Source organism: Typopeltis vanoorti, chromosome 14 (assembly GCF_054136105.1).
Source record: "Typopeltis vanoorti isolate ZY-2024b chromosome 14, IOZ_Tvanoo_1.0, whole genome shotgun sequence".
In the NCBI taxonomy this organism is placed as follows: Eukaryota; Metazoa; Arthropoda; class Arachnida; order Uropygi; family Thelyphonidae; genus Typopeltis; species Typopeltis vanoorti.
In genome coordinates, this window is record NC_143562.1 from 12,177,396 (window position 1) to 12,196,787 (window position 19,392).

Below are 19,392 nucleotides of genomic sequence, written 5' to 3' on the forward strand. Positions count from 1 at the left end.
GCTAGGTTTTTTACTTGGAGAGTGGTGAATGAGTGGAATAAGCTTCCAGAGTCTGTTGTATCTATCATACCTTGCCTTGAGTTCAAGGCAAGGTATGATAGATACTGTGTGAATGTCGAATAGTTGTTCTTGACATGATATTAGGGCCTCCCTTGATGAGTCTGTCGACTCCTTGGAGTTGCACGGAACAACAATAATAATAATAAAAAAGTATACAATACATTAGCCCTACCAGTCTTAATGTATGGAAGCGAAATCTGGACAATAAAACAAAACGATAAACAAAGATTAATAACAGCAGAAATGAAGTTCATGAGAAAAACTGCAAAGTATACCCCATTTGATCACAAAAGAAAGGAAGAAATTATGAAAGAATTAAACCAAGACCCAATAATAGAAAAAATTAAAAAATATAAACATAAATAGATGGAACACGTTGAAAGGATGAAAACAGAAAGATTACCGAAACAAGCCTTCAAGTACAAGCCATTAGGAAAAAGAAAACCAGGACGTTCTCTTAAACGATTCAACGATGACTTCTAAGGCCGGAACAGGCCATGCTAGGCCTAAATCCTTGATATGGATGATGATGATGATGATTAAATCAATATATCATGTCTATATTAACATATTTTTATTGGGAGTTTTTAAGGATACAAGAGTGATAGAGTGCATCTGAACTTCAACATGAAAAAATTTGTGCATGGAACATAAAAGATTGGCTGCGCAAGTGTTAGAAGATAATGTAATGATTGCCAATATTGTAATTTTGAAAAACACAGATTAATTTGAAAAAAAAAAATTTTCATAGTTTGATAATAATGTAAACTATCAAGCAGAACTATTATGGCATAACCTATACCCCTATCTCTTCGATGGTACATATGATGAATTTCTTTCTGAAGGCTTAGGGGGCCACAAGGCTTAGAATGAACATCCGCAAGTGTGTTAAAATAGTATGTTCTTGAAAATAAATTCCCATGCCATGAATCCAGTTCTCAGTTTGGAATCTCAACACATAGTGAGAATAAACTGCCATTTTCAATGCATGCATGCATGATAATCTGGTTTAAGCAATCAGATTATCTTTCAGATAATCTGATTGTTTAAACCAGAGCTTTCCAAACTGTGTGTCACAACACATTAGTGTGTCAGTTGCAGTGTGAAGGTGTGTTGCGCTAACATAAAGCGTTAAACAGAATAATCGCTGAAAATTTCCATAGTGGAATCCATTTTGCAAAGTACCAGTATGACTTTTAGTTAGCGCCGTTAAAGAAGATATTTGATCAACCGCTCAGAACCTACTCCCTGAGTCTATACCGACTTGCATGCAACCATCACCATCAGTTTCATTTTCATTAGGGTTTTCTACTGTTCATTCAAGTATGAGTGACAGTAAATGTAAACAGAAGCTAAATTGTGCAGACCCGCACTAAGGAGTCCCAAAAATACTTTACTTTAAATAGAATGTAACTGCAAGATGTTTTACATTCTAGAATTTAAATTTTACTTTCAAAATTATATATTCAAACTATCTTTTAATTATTTTTATCTTTAAGAATATTTCATATCAATATATTTTGATAAATAATGGAGAATAAATGCAGCCAAATTCATTCCTGTGGTTTTATCACATAGTAGTCGCTCGGTTTTATTATCGTTCAACCAATAAAAATAAAGTGCCCCACTTATTCATACCAATGTTATTGATGTTTATTCTAACTGCAACATGAATAAATGAAGAGCTGGTGCTTTTATTTTATGTTTAGTTACTGTTAAAGCTTTACAATAAATTCGCAGTTTTATTTATCAAATTGGTGTTGAATTACCCGTAAAATGAATAAGTTTCTAATTAATAAAAGAAAACCTGAAGGTGACGTTTGTGATGAACAAAATGTATTAACTATAGAGGAAACTATACAAGAATCAACTGTTGAACGGTCTGCATTAATATGGAAGAATTGTAAAGGAAAATTTTCCATGCCTTGTTTATACAATAAAGATTATATGAAATTGGAGTTCACATTTTCTGGTAATGAAAACCATCCTTGTCCCCAGTGTTTAGTTTGTGGGGCGATACTTACAAATGAAAGTATGGTACCAAACAAATTAAAGCGCCATTTTACCTCAAAACACAGTCATTTGTCAGAAAAGCCAGTAGAATACTTTATTGAACTTTCAAAATCTATAAAGAAGCAGTCTACATCGTTCACCAAGAGAATGAACACATCAGAGAAAACTCAAAAGGCAAGTTACTTGGTTGCTCAAATAAAAACAAGAATATAGTCTAACTATATCACGCAACCTTTAAAGGAGTTATATGATATTTGATCTTATCAAATATCAAAAGGAGTTGCTTGTTATAGTAATGATGGGATCAGTTTTAAAAGGAGTAAGTGATTAAACACTTACTATAAATAGTGAATTTTTATTAACCCGGTATCGGATGAACAGGAAGAGATTTTTAAATAAACCTTCTAAAAGTTATACAAAATATAATTATAAAAGCATATACTTAAACTACAGCTGATCTGGCCAAGTGACCCATCAGACTGAATTACTGTGCCGCGAAATTATGTTTGTCTAAAAAGTGTGTCACCAACATGAAAAGTTTAGAAAGCACTGGCTTAAACACTTCACAGAAATTTTCCCATTACAGCATTCTCTTTACATTGAAATACTTTCTAACTTCAGGCATCATCATCAAATTCCTGACATTCACCCTCAAGGGGGTGAATGTCAGGATTTATATGTATATGACAGTATATGACAGTACTACATGAAATTTTTACATCATTACCAACTTCCTATCTACAATTTTCCTCCAAATCAATCTATTACCTGTCAAGGCTCCCACGTTGTTAGATCTTATATTTCTGTCTTCTAAGGCACTTTTTATTGTATCAATCCACCTATATCTTGGTCTTCCTCTGGGTCTTTTCCTGCCAACCTGGCAGAGAAAAGTTTTGCTCTTTCCTCTCTCCTTCTATTTAAGTGACCATACCACCTGAGATTAGCTCTGCTAACACATTACTGGATGCTAACAATGTCAAGTTCTTTTCTAATATCCTTGTTTTTAATATTATATTGCCATAGATGCCATCTGTTCATGCCCCTAATCTTTCTCAGGACTCTCATATCTGTGGTGTCTAGTCTTTGGTCAAGTGTTTTACTTCTGACCCAGCTCTCAGATCCATAAGTTAAAAGTGGTTTGAACACTGTCTTGTATACAGCTAATTTAGTGTTCTGACTAATTTCTCTCTTACTCCATATGAATTTATTCAGTTGACCTCCTACCATACCAGCTTTGTTGATTCTGTTGTCTATTTCCATATTTAATTTACCATCTTCACTAAAAATCGTGCCAAGTAGCTGAAAAGTTTTACTTGTTCTATAGGTTCTCCATTCACAAAGCAGTTGATATTTTCAATGCTTCTGCCTATTTTCATTATTGTTGTCTTGTTATTGCTGACCATCTTATATATCTATTACAACAGTTATTCAATTTAGTCAGGGAATCTTGCAGACTTGTAGCGGATTTACTTAAAAGTATAACATCATCCGCATAGAGCTGACATTAGCATCTCCAATTTTGATATCAGATTTAATACAACTTCCCTTCATAATATGATCCACATAGATAATGAATAACAGAGGAGATAATGTACATCCTTGTCTAACACTAGATTTAACATTAAACCATATTACAATTGTCTAGCTTCAGACAACTGGAAATAATTTTCATTAAGTATCAAAGAAAAGTAAAAGGTCTCTCATTTATGTGATTTCTTGTGTTTTTTTAGATGACTTGAACTTATGTGGAATTATAATGCAGGTGATTAAGCCTGGATAAAGGAGGAGGGTCGGTCAGATGAGTGTCGATGCTCTGACCGTAAAGAAAAAACACGACTGTTATCTGATGCCTATACAACCAACAGCTACATGCCGGCTCGGGCGTCGCCCGGATAAACAAGGTCCGTGATACCAATCGAGCGATCGGGGTTGGATCGAAAAGTGGGATACCGAAAGGAAACAGAAACTAACAGAACTGTTATCAGTAGGAACATGGAATGTGCAGACACTCTGGATGTCAGGAAAATTAGAACTACTTCGTGAAGAAATGAAGAGATATCGGTGGGATATACTAGGATTGGCAGAGATGATGTCCATCATCTGGAGATAATGGACATCATCTAGAGAGATCAATGGATGCGAAGCAATATGGTCAGGACATGACACCATGCAGGAAGCAGGAGTTGGCTTCCTTCTCAGCAAAAGAGCTCGAGAGGCACTGTTAGGCTACAAACCAGTAAATGAACGAATCACAGTAGCAAGATTTCAGGCAAAACCATTCAACATATCAATAGTCCAGATATATGCACCCACATCAGACAGCACAGATGAAGATATTGACTTATTCTACAAAGATCTGACAGAGACAATAGAAACAATACCAAAGCAAGATGTGCTAATTATTGAAGGAGATTGGAATGCCAAAGTTGGAATAGATAATGATGGTTGGGAAAAAGTCATTGGAAAATATGGTTTCAGAGAAGGAAATGAACGAGGTGAAAAATTGTTAGAATTTGCTGTGGACCACGAGATGATGATCTGTAACATAAGATTCCAACAAAAGGAGTGTAGAAAATGGATGTGGTGATCAAATGATGGGAAAACCAAAAACATGACTGATATGATTAAGATTAAAAGAAGATGGATAACATCAGTACAGCAATGTCGAACTTTTCAAGGAGCGAATATAGACTCGTACCATAATTTAGTGATTGCAAACATCAAGTTGAAATTAAACCCCAACATCAGAATAGAAGAGATACAGCATGAATAAGTGAAGCAGAAATAGGAAGAAGGTACAGAACAGTGTTAGCAGAGAAACTTAAAAGTGTGGAGAAAGAAAAAAACTCGAATTTAAGAGTGAAAAGAGTAATGAAGGCGACAGAAGAAACAGTACCAGAAGAAGAGAAGATCAAGAAGAAATGGATTACACAAGAAACACTGAAGTTAGTACAGAAGAAAAGAATGTTGAAGATAAGAAGGGATACATCAGAACAAATAGAAGAGCAATGTAGAAGAAAGCATAATGAGGTGAAAAAAGTAGTCAGAACGGATAAAATGAAATGGTTAGAAGCCCAATGCAACAATACAGAACAGTACTATGGAGAGCATAAAACAAGGGCGGTATACAAAATGAACAGAACCATTAATAGAAAGTGGCAACCACACAGACCTCAATTAAAGATGAAAAGGGCAAAGTATTGATGAATAAAGAAAAAATTGTATAGCGGTGGGCAAGATACTGTAGTGAGTTATATGAAGAAAAACTAGATTCAGATAGCATTGGGAAACTCACTGAAGAATTGAAGCAGATATCACCACCAGGTAATGAGCATGATATGGACATTTTAAGAGGAGAGCTAGAAAAAGCAACAGGAAGGCTAAAACACAACAAGAGTCCTGGTAATGATAACATTACAGGTAATGATAACATTACTGAAAGTATGGTTACAGAAATGCACCAATTATGGAATATGGTATGGAAAGAAGGGAAAATGCCAGAGGAGTGGGTGAAATCAATATTAGTAACATTATACAAGAAAGGAAATAAGCTAGAATGTAAAAATTATAGAACAAATTGCCTTGATAAGTCACCTTGGTAAAGTGATGGTGATCATATTGACAGAAAGATTGAGAACACAACTGAAAGCATACCTCATTGCAGACGAGCAAGCAGGATTTAGGAAGGACAGAACTACAATTCAACAGATTTTGACAATGAGGTTAATAGCAGAGAAAGCTAGGAGAAAAAAAAAACATATACACTTGCTTTGTTGACTTTCAGAAAGCATTTGACAGTATTGACCAGAAAGTGACATTAGCAGTTCTGGAATCCTATGGAATTGATAAAAAAACTAATAGCTATATTAAAAGATGTTTACTAGAATGCAGTTGCAGCAATTAGAATATGTGATGATTTCGGGAAATGGTTTAAAACAAGCAGAGGTACTAGACAGGGAGACCCAATATCAGCAAACATTTTCATCGCACATTTAGAAAGAGCAATGGATAAAATGAAAGAAGATGCCAAAGGAATATCTGTACATGGAATGAGAATTAACAATCTGAGATTTGCAGATGACATTGTTATTATTGAAGAAGACGAAAGAGAACTACAAAAAACACTGAAACTGTTAAATGAGGAAGGGAAGAGATTTGGACTTGTTATGAACTTGGAGAAAACAGACAATGGTATTTGAGAAGAACATGAAACAAAAGATACAAGTGGATGGAACTGATATAGAAAATGTAGAACAATTCACATATTTGGGAAGTAAACTGGCATATGACTTGGACTGTAAAAAAGAAATAAAGATCAGGATTGCAAAGGGAAGAACAAATCTGAAGGCCATGGATAACATTTGGAAAAGTAAAGTGATCAGTCTGCAAACAAAACTAAGAGTATTGGAAACATGCATCTTCAGTGGTGTACTGTACGGATCTGAAACGTGGGTAATAAATAAGGAATCAAGAAAAAGAATTTTGTCATTTGAAAGAACTTGTTACAGGACGATTCTAAGAATAGGATGCGTACAGAAAATCACCAATGAAGAGTTCTATCAGAAGATACAACCAAAACAGAATCCAATGCAGAAGATTATAAAATGGAAACTGCAATTATTTGGACACATCTGTAGAATGAGTGAGGACCGGAAGATAAAGACATTTATGTTTGGTATTTTGGATGGTTTAAACAGAAGAGGTAGACCATACAGAGAATGGATAGACGATATAAAAGACTGGTGTGGAATATGTGTACAAAAACTGGGACACTGTGCACTGGACAAAGAAAGGTGGAAGAAGATTGTGAAACAGGCATCAGACATCAATGAGCAGTGAGCCCATGATTCGTGATAATGATGATAATGTGATTATAATAGTCTTAGACATCAACTTGGGGAAGTTTCATGGAGGAAGGAATTGGAAGGCTGGGATATCATTAGTGCATGGGAAATTGTGAAAGAATATTTGTTAGCAGCAATGGTAAGTTGTACACCATGAGTGAAGAAGAGGACACAATTCAGAGTAAAGTGGATGACAAACAATATTAAACAGGAATTGCATGCGAAAAAGAGGCTATGGAGGAGATAGGTAAAGAGAAGATGCATGAAGAATATAAGACACAGGCCAGAAGAGTGACTAGTGCGGTAAGGAAAGCGAAACTGGAATATGAGAGGAGATTGGCCCTAAGATCCAAAGAAAATCCTAGGGAATTTTTTAGCTATATGGCCAGTAGGAGGAGAAATGACTGTGGAAGAATGACATTGTGGGATAAAAATGGGAATAGAGTGACTGATGCAGAGGACATAGTGGAATTGTTTAATGAACACTTTATTGGAGTATTTCATCCTAGAGGAGTCAGTTTTAATGCTAGAGGGATAGGGCTGGTTCGAGGTACAGGAGAAGAGTGTGTTTCAGATACTGAGTACTCTGGATGTCAGTAAAGCTTTGGAACTGAATGGTATTTCACCACACGTTTTCAGAGAATGTGCTAGGGAACTGACAGTGCCTTTAACCTGGCTTTTCAATGAAAGTCTGGCTTCAGCAAAGGTGCCCAGGGAATGGAAGGAAGGAAGACAGCGCCATTGCATAAGGGTGGTAACAGACTGGAAGTGTCTAATTATAGGCCAGTCTGTGTGTCATCAGTAATTGTTAAAATCTTGGAGAAAGTAGTGAGGGATCATATACAGCATTGGGCAGATGAAGGTAACGTTATCTGTGAGAGTCAACATGGATTTGTGAAAGGACGCTCTTGTTTTAGCAATATGCTAGCCTTTTATAATAAAGTGACAAGAACATCAGATGAGGGAAAGGCACATACTGCAATTTTCTTAGACTTAGCGAAGGCATTTGACAGGGTGCCACATGATAAGCTGATATTTAAGTCGCAGCACATGGGTCTGGATGTCAGATTGGTCAACTGGATTCAGGATTGACTGTCTGATAGGTATCAGAGGGTTGTGTATGGTGGAGCAGTTTCAAGGAGGCAGAGGGTTACAAGAGGGGTCCCACAGTGCTCAGTACTAGGACCTATATTGTTTAACCTTTACATCAATGACATTGCCAGTAGATTGCAAGTGGATGTTCAGTTATTTGCGGATGATGCGAAGCTGGGAAGGATTATTAGTAATAGTGCAGATGTGGTAGCCCTGCAAGAGGATTTGAATAAGCTAGATAGATGGGCAAATGAATGGGGGTCTCAGTTTAATGCAGCAAAATGTAAGGTCTTGAGGTTTGGTAAACATTGATGGGATGCTGCATACTCTATGGGAGGAGTTATACTGGAGGAAGTAGGGGAGACAAGAGATCTGGGGTTGATCATTGATAGAAACCTGAAGCTTAGAGGACATATTGCAAAGGTGGTGAAGGTAACACAGAGAATTGCTGCAATTATGAGAAGGACACTGACCTGCAGAGATAAGAGAGTTATCATTCCGTTGTATAAGTCTCTGATCAGACCACACTTGGACTAATGTTCTCAGATTTGGTCCCCAGGATTTGAAGGGGATAAATTAACTGTGGAAGGGATAAAAGATGGATGACAAAGATGGTTTCAGGACTGTACAAGGATAGTTATGAGGATCGGCTGAGGGAATGTGAACTGCAGAGTTTGGTGGATAGAAGGAGAGGTGATATGATTGAGACTTTTAAACTGTTGAGAGGTGGTTAGAGGGTTGACACTGGGGAGTTCTTTCGCTTGGTTGAACAGCAGGAAGGAGTGATGACAACAGGCCATCCCTGGAAGTTACAATAAAACCGTAAGCAAGAAGGTAAGGAGTGGTTTCTTTGCGTGGAGGGTGGCTGAACCGTGGAATGCATTGCCTGATGGAGTGGTGTGGGCGAGAACGGTCAATGAGTTTAAAGAGTGGTATGATAGACTTTGTTTCTTGGGGGGGAATCTCCCCTCGATGAATCTTGACAGACTTTATGTTCTTAGGAAGGACCTCCCACGATGAGTCTTTTGACTCCATGGAGGCCTGAATAATAATAATAATAATAATAATATATTCAATGATTTCCCACAACTTTCACAGACAAAAAGTCTTACATTTCTATGAAGTACTGTATGTTCTGTCAGATTATTTGCCTGTTTAAACAATTTTCCACAAGTTTCACAAATAAAATTTCTTTCATTTGTGTGAATTCTTATGTGGTCTTTGAGATGACTTGATAATATAAATGATTTTCCACAAGTTTCGCATGTAAATGCCCTCTCGTTTCTGTGCGTTCTTGCATGTTCTTTCAGATGCCTTGATATTTTAAATAATTTCCCACAAATTTCACAGCTAAAAGGTCTCTCATTTGCGTGTGTGTTCTTATATGTTGTTTCAGATGACATAATACTTTAAATGATTTCCTACAAAGTTCACAGTGAAAAGGACTCTCATTTGTGTGTGTTCTTGTATGTCTTTTCAGATCATTTGAGAATATAAATGATTTCCCACAAGTTTCACATCTAAAAGGGCTCTCATTTGTGCGAATTTGTATGTGCATTTTCAGGTGAACTAATGATGCAAATGACTTGCCACATGTTTCACATGTAAATTGCATTTCATTGCTGTGAATTTTTTTGTTTTTTCAGATAACGAGATTCTGAAAATAATTTTCCACAAAATTCACAAGTAAAAGGCTTCTCATTCGAGTGAATTCGTGTTCTTTCAGATGACTTGACATTATAAATGATTTGCCACAAACTTGACATATACAGGGTCTTTTGTTAGTTAATCAGATCGATTAAATGACTTCCCACAAACTTCACATATAAATGGTCTTTCATTAGTGTGGATCATCATGTGGACTTTCAGAAAATCAAATCGATTAAATGACTTCCCACAAATATCACAAATAAATGGTCTCCCATTTGAGTGAATTTTTGTGTGTTTTTCCAAATGACTTGATAATGTAAATGATTTACCACAAGCTTCACAAGTAAAACGCCTCACAGTAGAATGAAGTTTTCTGTGCTGTTTCAAATTGTTTAAATGTTTATCACTCTCCAATAGTTTCACATGATAGATGTTGCTCATCAGTATCAAATTTCTGTTGTTTCAGATAACTGAAGAGTGTAAATGGCTTCTTACAAGCATTACAAATAAAAGTATCTTCATTAGTATTACCTGCCAACTGCACTTTCACTTGTTCTGACTGTTTATGTGTCTCTCTACAAGAATGACATAAAAATAGCTTTTTGTTTGCCTGTTCTTCTGTATTTGTGAAGAGTATTGAATTCTCAACTTTCAGAGAATTCTCCATAACTATCCTTTATACAAAAAACAATTTGATTTTATATCTTCATAGAAACCAAATGAACTGTTTTGCACTAAATTCAGGATAACTTATAATTCGATATCAATATTCATTCTTGCCTCCTTTTATAAATGATCCAATTTGTATCTAGGAAGAAAAGAAAAAAAAATGTTTTTAACAAGTAAACATATTTGTAATATATTATGCAATTGTATTATGAACATTTATTACACTGATAAATTTAAAAGACATGATAATAATATTGCATAGTATGCATCTATTAAAAAACAAAGGAGGTGGAGAAATAAAAAAGTGTGAATTACAGAGAAATTTCCCTTCTGAATATTTCTGGTAAGATTTATTATTATTATTATTCAGGCCTCCATGGAGTCAAAAGACTCATCGTGGGAGGGCCTTCCTAAGAACATAAAGTCTGTCAAGACTCATTGAGGGGAGGTCCCCCCCTAAGAAACACAAAGTCTATCATACTACTCCTTAAACTCATTGACCGTTCTCACTTTCACCACTCCATCAGGCAATGCATTCCACGGTTCCACCATCTTCCACACAAAGAAACCACTCCTCACCCTCTTGCTCACAGTTTCCTTTCATAACTTCCAGGGATGGCCTCTTGTCATCACTCCTTCCCGCTGTTCAACCAAGTGAAAGAACTCCCCAGTGTCAACCCTCTAACCACCTCTCAACAGTTTAAAAGTCTCAATCATATCACCTCTCCTTCTATCCACCAAACTCTGCAGTCCATATTCCCTCAGCCGATCCTCATAACTATCCTTGTACAGTCCTGAAACCATCTTTGTCATCCGTCTTTGTATCCTTTCCACAGTTAATTTATTCCCTTCGAATTCTGGGGACCAAATCTGAGAACAATAGTACAAGTGTGGTCTGATCAGAGACTTATACAACGGAATGATAACCCTCTTATCTCTGCAGGTCAGTGTCCTTCTCATAATTATGCAAATATACTTGAGAAAAAGGCTAAGAAAAATTGTGGAAGGGTAGAATGGAGAAGAACAAAACTGGGTTCAGGCCAAATACAGGTTGTCAAAATCAATTTCACTGTACTACAAATATTTGAAAAATCATGGGAATATATAAGGATCTACATTTAAGTAGATCTTAAATGTAGATCTACATATTATAGATCTTGAAAGTGTATATAACTAGGTGCCAACAGGAAAGCTATTCAAAATGCAGTAATTAGCTGTTCAAAATGCAGTAATCCTGGTTAATAGAGATTAACCGGGAACAACGGGACTTCACTGATTCCGGTTACAAGATTTTACAGGATAATTGAATATACATTTCGAGAACTTACCTGTTCATGTTTTGTGATGCTATCTGTAGAAATCGTTGGTTATATTTTTCGATCTGCCGGCCATAATTAAATAAATAACATCAAAAATCATGCATGTATTTTAAAATTTAAAACACACACACACATAATTTTATATTTCACAAAATCAAATCAAAACAGCATTTAAAAATTACAGTAAGTATTATCAGATGAAAGTTGTTGTGAATTTCTGCTTACAAGATTGTCACTGGAGCTTTAAAAATTCACAGTGTATACAATAAAGTTTCATAACATCATGTGCTGACATAGACGAACGTTCCTCAGCAAATCTTATGAAAGTCTGCAATTCTTTGTCAGCTTTCTTCCAAGTAACTTTCTTGGTCTGCGTACGGTCATCCTCATCTTTCTCAGTACATGTTCCGATTATTTCGTCATCATATAGACAGAGAAAGAGAGAGTGACAGGAACGGAATTGTCTACATTACCCAAGCCTGCACCACCTCTTCACTAACCTTCTCCGAATGTGTTACTAAATTCAAGATGTTGGAAGTGTTGCCAAGTTTTGGTTTGTGGTGAACACCAGCTTATAGTCAGTATGTTTGAAAATCGTGTTCACCACAAAACAAAAATTGAGAACACTTCTAAAACCTACTAAATCTCACATATACAAAGAAATACTAGAACACCATAATGCAGTTTTAAAATTTCCTTGCAAACAAGATTGTGATGTCATCTACACAGGTTCTACTATCAGATCTTTGTGGGCAAGACTACAAGAACACTTCCATGACTTGTTCCTCCACTGCAACATTCTAATTTCAGAACATTTAAACAATATAAAATGCAATAACCAAAAGGAAAGCAGAACACTAAATACAGGAAAAATAGAATACAAAATATAGGAAAAAAGAAATAGCACTCGAAGCACTTGAACAGAAACATACTCCACAAATCAACAATGCCATAATAGTAGGCATACAGGAAAACAAAACAATACTTAGGAATATCGGAAACAATAGCCATAAAATGTAACAAAAACTCAATAAATAGCCACTGATCCTACATAATTTCTGAAAGTTGCAAGCTCCATAACATAATAATTAGGTAACGACTCTGACCAATAGAATACAACACAGATACATCAAAGACAGAAACATCGAGTCAGCATGAAATAGTCTCCACTTCCTCTCACAAGCTCCAAAGAAAGAGCACTGTCAAAACAGCTCACACCCTGTTCACCCACCCCTGATCTTATCTCATAATATCCTTCTCCATCCCCTAAAATTTCTATGTTTACCCCCATCCCAAAGTATTCACTGCCCACCTTTAATAAATTAAAAAACATTTAAAAAAAAAAGTTTGCTTACCTCTTGCCTCTCCAATACTTCTCCTAGATCTCTCAAACGCCATTTTTCCGACCACCCTTCCATTCAGGTCAAACTTCCTTCCTTCAACAATGTACATCGCCATACAGCAGGATGCCAATGAAAAAGAATACAGCCAGCAATATCCCACAAAGGTATGTCCAGTTTTTTTTCCTATATCTGTCCATATAAAACATCAGTAAAAAGCCAATTACATTAAAAAAAGGCTAAACAAAAATATGCTGAATAGCCATAAAAATAATATTTACTTAGAGTAACATGGGAATTTCCCCAGAAATAATACCTATGAAATAACCATTCTTCAAAAGTGCTTGAGATTATAATTTGCTAATGGAAGGATAGAGAATGCCTTACAGCATGTCCTTCATCTATTTATATATTTTATTACCTCATATAATATATCCTGAGTACATAAACTGAAAAAAAGGTTTCAAGTTGATGGAGCTAACACAGAGAAAACTTGCAAGGTTTTCTCTGCATTAGCTCATTATAATGACTGGCACAACTAATATTGTATCATCCATGTGGCACTAAGTGCATGATTATATATCTTTAACATAACAGATATTTAAGTACTAGAAGCTAATGCTGCAACCTCCAGAACAAGAACCCATAGAGAAACTTGACCACATCCTAATTACTGTTGGCTTCTCCCACCCACTTAATGCTGCTGATATAACAATACTCTTTACTGGTCATAGAGCAATCCTTTATAAACATCCACCATAAATAAGAATTCATTTAATTGACCTACTGAACTGAACTAATGATCCCGTTTGTTCCTTGAGTAACTATTTGTGTTAATAATAAAGGAAACTATTTTAAAATTAGATGCAGCAGCAGTGTCAGTTATGCTAATTACCTTAATTTTTTTTTGTTGTTGTTTTGTTTTTATACAACAGAAAAATTTAGTGTTTGGAGTTTACTCCTTTATTTTTGTATAGGGCAAAATAAGCAATAAAACATTCTCTTGTTTTAAAATGAAAGTATATTCCTTATGAACTCAGAAAGATGCACCATATGTTGGATGTTTTTTCATTTGGTTGGACTATAAATTATATATTTAGTTTAATCCTTTATCCAAGTGTAAGCAAACAACGTTTGCGTTTGAAGTATTTTCAGGACTGGGGCAACTCGTGGTAAAGGTGGATAAAGCTTCACATCACTTGCCTCGGTATCCTATAATGCAAAACACATCTCCTCACAGACATGTATAATGCTATGCATTATGGGTATATAGGTAGATATGACTTCTGCATTGCTTCAACCTTGGTATCACCTCTGGGTCTGGCTCCAGACCCAGAGGTGATACCAAGTGAAGAGACCTCAATAAAGGTCGAAACTGGGTAGTGACCCTTCCCATAATGCAGAGCATTATACATGTCGCAAGGAGATGGGTTTTTCATTATCAGATACTAAGGCAAGTGATGTGAAGCTTTGTCCACCTTTACCATGAGTTGCCCTAGTCCTGAAGATACTTCAGGCGCAAACTTAGTTTGCTTACACTTGGATAAAGGATTAAACTAAATATATAATTTATGCACCATATGATGGGATGTCATATCAATGTGCTCTATCAACTCATGATAGATATAAGAGCCTGTCACCCAAAATCAGTGGAAGGCAGCATCATTAGAAGGTGGAAGTGGGAAAGTGCCATGTCAGCTAAGAAATCCAAAAGTTAATAATAAAGGATTTAAAGATGCTCAAAAGAATAGAATGAAAATCTTGGCAGCTTCTTGATCAGTACTATCTCCTCTTTTCAGTACTACCTAGAGTTATACTTCATAGAATTCTGGACAATGAAGCACATCAGTTTTGGTGTATGTGCCGAAAGTAGCAAATATCAGGGATCAACTAATTAGATAAAATCATACTTGCCACAAAAAACAATATACTCACCAAAGACTCCACCCTATTTTTAATGATATGTCCCAATAAGTCAAAGGAATTCCATGAAGTGATTAGTGATGCTATATCATTGTTGGAACATTTCCCATGTGTGCAAACCATTCCAAGTCAATAAAAAAACAAGAATAGGAAGAACAGTAAAAACAATACTGATATTTTGAAAACTATTATTTATTACATTAGTTTTTGTTACTAAAATATCTGTTTATATTATGCATACTTTCCTGTGCTTTCGTAAAATAAAAATAAAAAATTGTTGAGAAAGTTATTTTTAATCAAATAAAAAAAATACTCTATAATTTTTTTATTTGTCATCTAGTTACCCAGTTGCAGCTATTTCCACAGATGAATGGGAAAGCAAATTTATTGAACCTTGCTGCATATAATCCAAACCATGGCAATCAATAGTGTAGATTATGTCATCTCAACTGCACTCTGGAGTATAAGAAGTGCATAAGTAGTAACAAACAACACTACACCATGCCTATCAAGTTTTATTGTGAATATGCATATTCCAAATGCCTGGGAAGTGCATGATGCTTAATCAATAGTTCCAACGGTGCAATTTGGGAGTGGCATAATAATTTGGAGCGGTCTCATTATACGGAGTTGTAGTGCCTGGAAATAAACAGCAAGTTTGATTCTTGTCATGACAAGAATAGTTATACTGATTTTTTTTTTTTTAACTGAAGATAAGCTGATCTTGTATGGAAATAGCAGGATTTTCCCTCCCAAAAATTCTAGTTGTTTCATCCCACATACAAGCGAAAACACACACAACTTGGCTAAAAAATACTGTTAATAGGTGGCAGATGGCATAATGTCGAATAGTTCCAGGAACGCTACGTATGGATAGAGATTAGAAAGTGTAGATAGAGCAGAGTGCCCTCCTGCAATTGGAGACATCTAATAATAATAACCAGTTGGTCTGAATATATTCCTGATCTCAACTCAGAACACCTCTGTAATAAACTGGAGTATCAAGTCCATAAATAAGAGTAACATTACAAATTTGTGGAATGATTACCAAAAGGATGACCTGAACCAAAGGTACACCTACACGTTATTGAATAGGTGATACAGCGAGCTTGCATACAGTTTAGGTTTGCATGTATTGTAACGTGATATCCCATTACTTATTTCAGCATGATTACAGCACTAATTTACGTCGCATAGATTTCAAACAACGGTTTTTAGACCTCTTAGAGAGATTGTAAACATTCAATATATGTATATGAACGATTTCGAAGAGAAATATGGTTATTATGATAGGTTACATATACGTAACGATTCTGAACAGAGGTGACAAAACTTGGAATATAAGCTACTTATTGCACACTTCAGTTCTTCCTAGAATTGAGCAAAACAAAATAGTATATTTTGAGATTTATCTACCGCAAATATAAACAATCATGGCAAAAACTAAAATGTGTTTATTATTATTATTATTATTATTATTATTATTATTATTATTTTAACGGTGTCTCCATGGTGTCAAAAGACTCATCGCGGGAGACCCGACATTGACACACTAACCATTATTTACACAATACCTGTCATACCTCTCCTTAAATTCATTCACAGTTGAAGCATTCACAACCAGTTCTGGCAAAGCATTCCACCCATTCACAACCCTCCAAGTAAAAAATCTAGTCCTAACACCCTTGTTAACCACACTCTTACACAATCTCCAGGGATGGCCCCTCGTTCTCTCACATCCTGCATTGGTCTTAAGAATATCATCAGTATTAATCCTGTAAAATCCCTTTAACAATTTAAATACCTCTATCATATCTCCTCTCCTACATCTATCAGCTAGTTTTTGGAGCCCACAGATCATCAATCTATCCTCATAGGGAACATCCCACAGACCTGCAACAATCTTTGTAACCCGCCTCTGAATCCTCTCTACCACTTCCGCATCACCAAGAAATCTTGGCGACCAGATCTGTGCACAATAGTCCAAATGCGGCCTTATTAATGCCTTATAGAGTGGAATAATAACTTTCCTATCCCTGCTTGTTAGTGTGTTCCTCAACAACCATGTAATTTGATGCGATGTTTTGGCAATCTTAGCAATATGCCCTTTAAACTTAAGTTCTCTGTCCACAATAACTCCCAAGTCTCTTGTCTCATCAACTTCCTGCAGTTCAGTTCCGTTATATAGTAAACAGCATGCGATGTCATCCTCCCGAAGTGCATCACCTTACACTTAGCCACATTGAACTGATAGCCATTTACCTCAGTCCATAGCGTCAGCCTATTTAAGTCATCCTGTAAAATATCCACATCATTTGAATTGATTATCGCTCTTCTCAATTTTGCATCATCAGCAAACAAGTGGATATTTCCATTCAAGGTATTTCCAATATCATTGATGTACAAATTAAACAATAGAGGACCAAGAACTGAGCCCTGAGGTACACCACTAGTCACTTGCCTTTTCCTGGACTCAGCTCCTCCGTAAACCACTCTTTGATATCTGTCCGCCAGCCGTCCTTTAATCCAAATCACCATCTTCGGATCCAAACCCATTTGCTCTAATTTAAGTAACAGAGTTCCATGTGGAATCCTGTCAAAAGCCTTTGCAAAGTCAAGCAGTATCACTGAGTAAGGATTTCCTTTATCCAACTCCACTGTTACTTTATTATAGAACGTAAGGCAAATTACTTAGGCAAGACCTACCTTTCACAAAACCATGTTGTCCCTTATAAAGTATCATATTGCTGTCCACCCAGTCCTGAATTCTAATTTTAACTAATTTCTCCAAAATCTTAACCACCACTCCAGATATATTGATTGGTCTATAATTTGCAACATCAGCCTTAGAGCCTCCCTTGTGCAATGGAACTATTTTCCCCTCTTTCCACTCTATTGGCACTTTACCAGAACTGCGGCTTAAATTAAACATCCTGGTTAGAGGAGTTGCGAATTCTCTTGCACATTCTCGTAACACATGGGCCGATATGGTATCTAACCCAATGGCAGTGTTAGCATTAAGGTTCTTTAATATATTAAGCACCTCAATTTCATCTATCTCTATACTGTCATCAGTCAATGACACATCTGACACTGCACTATCACTACGAAGATGGTACACTTTTGCGAAATGATCACTAAGCAACTCAACTATTTGATTAGCTTCAGTAATTTCCCTACCATCAACACTTTTTAAAATAATCTTTCCATGGATATTCTTCCTTTTACTAGCCACATAGCGAAAGAACTCTTTAGGGTTTCTTTTGGATTCATCAGCTAGCTTCCTCTCATAATTAGCTTTGGCTTTCCTTACCATACAGGTTACTCTCTTTGCCTGTACCTTATATTGCTCATTGGAACGCTCATCACCTTTTTCTTTATATGTCTTCCACAACCTTTTCTTTATCTGCAACTCTTGTTTAATAGTATTAGTCATCCATTTTACTCCTACTTGATTTCTCTTTCTGACTCTGGGAATACAGTCTGATACAGCTTTCTTCAAAGTCACAGTGTTTAATAAAATAACACCATGATATCGCACTTTTTATGACTACTCACTTTAAGTTTCGCGTTAAAAGCAATACTGTATAGTGAAATTAGCAGAGTTACTAAATTTAGCCATTTGCTCTTAGAATTTCATACATGAATAACCCTACACGTTTCAAGCAGTGTCCTGGGTCTTCTGCCGATTTCAATTTCAAAATGAAGTTTCAAAATTGCAAAAAAAAAAAAATCCTCTAACACCTTTTTATTTTTAAATGTAATAGTAGGAACTCTTTTAGTTGAAAGTATAAATAATAAATAAAATAAATCTACAGCTGAAAATAATATTTTGGAATTCGGTGAGAATTTATGATACATCCTTAACCGTCACCACGTTGAACTTGCCACAATTGATTGTTGTGAAGAAATCGGGGATAAAATACGAGAAGACTACATCAGCCTTCTTGCCTTCCAAAATATTCATTCGTAAATATAAAAATAAAATCGAATGTTCTATGGTCGATTTGCTGAAGATTGTGGGAGGTAAAGCACGAGTTTCCAGAAAAAACAAAACAAAACGAAAAAACACAGGGTTTTTTCTCCCGGAAACTCGGGTTTTTTATCCCGCATACAGACAAATCTGCCCTTCAGAACACACGCAATTTACAGACCAAAGTTACTTGTTGTGGTGGTGGTGGTGGTGGGCGGTAGATGGCGCTGATATAGTTGATTGGTAGTGGAATTTCGGTAGGTGTCCTCCCGCGATGAGTCTTCGGACTCCTTGGAGGTGCCACGAATAATAATAATAATAATAAAACTAATCATGTCAGAAATGGACAAAAAATTTGGAATCAGTCGAAGAAAAGATTACAAAGAGCTCCTCTAGTTGATGACGAAAATCGAATATAAACGTCTTTCTTCAGGCGGCTTAGTTCTATGAATGTAAATGTCATTTCACAAGCTTCTACTAGTGAAGACTGATGAATGTTGGAATTCGCA

At 35.9% G+C, this 19,392-nt stretch overlaps 1 protein-coding gene across 3 annotated transcripts in view; it reads right to left on the bottom strand.

Annotated features, from left to right (window-relative positions):
- The window catches only part of LOC150099232 (uncharacterized), a 44,379-nt gene extending 28,443 nt beyond the window's left edge, over positions 1–15,936 (bottom strand). For 2 of the 3 annotated variants that reach the window (XR_016549358.1, XM_090403828.1), the window contains exons 1-2: positions 15,255–15,936; positions 13,003–13,179 (exon numbers count right to left, since the gene is read on the bottom strand). The gene's annotated coding sequence lies outside the window, so the exon portion shown is untranslated. Of the gene's footprint in view, positions 1–10,190; positions 10,468–13,002; positions 13,180–15,254 lie in introns of all 3 variants that reach the window. The other variant, XM_090403829.1, reaches the window with a different exon arrangement.
- Positions 15,937–19,392: the final 3,456 nt, after the last annotated feature.